Source organism: Neophocaena asiaeorientalis, unplaced genomic scaffold (assembly GCF_003031525.2).
Source record: "Neophocaena asiaeorientalis asiaeorientalis breed wild unplaced genomic scaffold, Neophocaena_asiaeorientalis_V1.1 scaffold43, whole genome shotgun sequence".
Classification (NCBI taxonomy): Eukaryota; Metazoa; Chordata; class Mammalia; order Artiodactyla; family Phocoenidae; genus Neophocaena; species Neophocaena asiaeorientalis.
This window is the reverse complement of record NW_020173674.1, coordinates 7,342,715-7,343,903: the sequence shown is the minus strand read 5'-3', so window position 1 is coordinate 7,343,903 and position 1,189 is coordinate 7,342,715.

Below are 1,189 nucleotides of genomic sequence, written 5' to 3'. Positions count from 1 at the left end.
GAAGTTGTGGTACGTATATACAATGGAATATTACTCGGCCATAAAAAGGAACAAAATTGGGTCATTTGTAGAGACGTGGATGGATCCAGAGGCTGTCATACAGAGTGAAGTAAGTCAGAAAGAGAAAAACAAATATTGTATATTAACACATATATGTGGAACCTAGAAAAATGGTACAGAGGAACTGGTTTGCAGGGCAGAAATAGAGACACAGACATAGAGAACAAACATATGGACACCAAGGGGGTAAAATGGCAGGGTGGGGTTGTGTGGGGTGGGATGAACTGGGAGATTGGGATTGACATGTATACACTAATATGTATAAAATAGATAACTAATGATGTGCTGTATAAAAAATAGATAAAATAAAATTCAAAAAACAAAACAAAACAAAATTGCTGGGTGGAGATTTCACAGCATAGTGTAGGGGATGGAGTCCAGGGGAATGAAAGGTGTTGGGGTCCAGAGTGCTAGGAAGGGGGTCCCGGACTACAAGCTGGAAAATTTTGGCAGGAATGCCAAACTCCTGGAAGTCCACCTGTGCCTTGGATACCCTGCAGCAGGATTTTGAACAGGAGACCGCAGTAGCACATCTTAGGTCCCAAAGGGGCTGGGAGTCCCATCCAGGGAGGCTAGCTTGCCTGGGGTGGGGTGGCAGCACCAGGGAGCACCCCCTGCTCTGATGCTTTGCCACTCCTAGGCTGGCCCTTTAAACCCAGATCATGATGTCACCTTAGACAGCAAGGGACGGGAGGGGGACTGCAGGCCTGAGGAAGGACTGCATTTCCCAGCAGCCTTGGGTACACCACACCCCTCCCAGAAGGCACTGGCTCACTGCAGACTATTAACCAGTCCAGTGCCAGTTTCTGCTGGGGTTTTGAAGCGTCCAGCCATTCTGGAGTGAGGGTGGGGTTCCCTTGGGGGTGGAATGCCTGGGGCACAGGTGGAGCAGGCCAAATCTTTGGGCCTGGCATAGGATTGGGTCTCTTTCCTGCCGGAGTCCTGGTATCGCCCCCAGCTTCCTGGTGCAGACTCCTGAGTCTTCCTCTCTCCCTACGCAGTCTCCCTTGCAGAAAGCAGGAACCCAGCGCCAGTTGGACCCCTTCCCGCTCAGCTTCAGTCTTGTCCCTGGGTGCCCGCAGGGATTACCCCTTTGGTCAGGCAGCCGCTTTTATTGGTGAGGGAACTA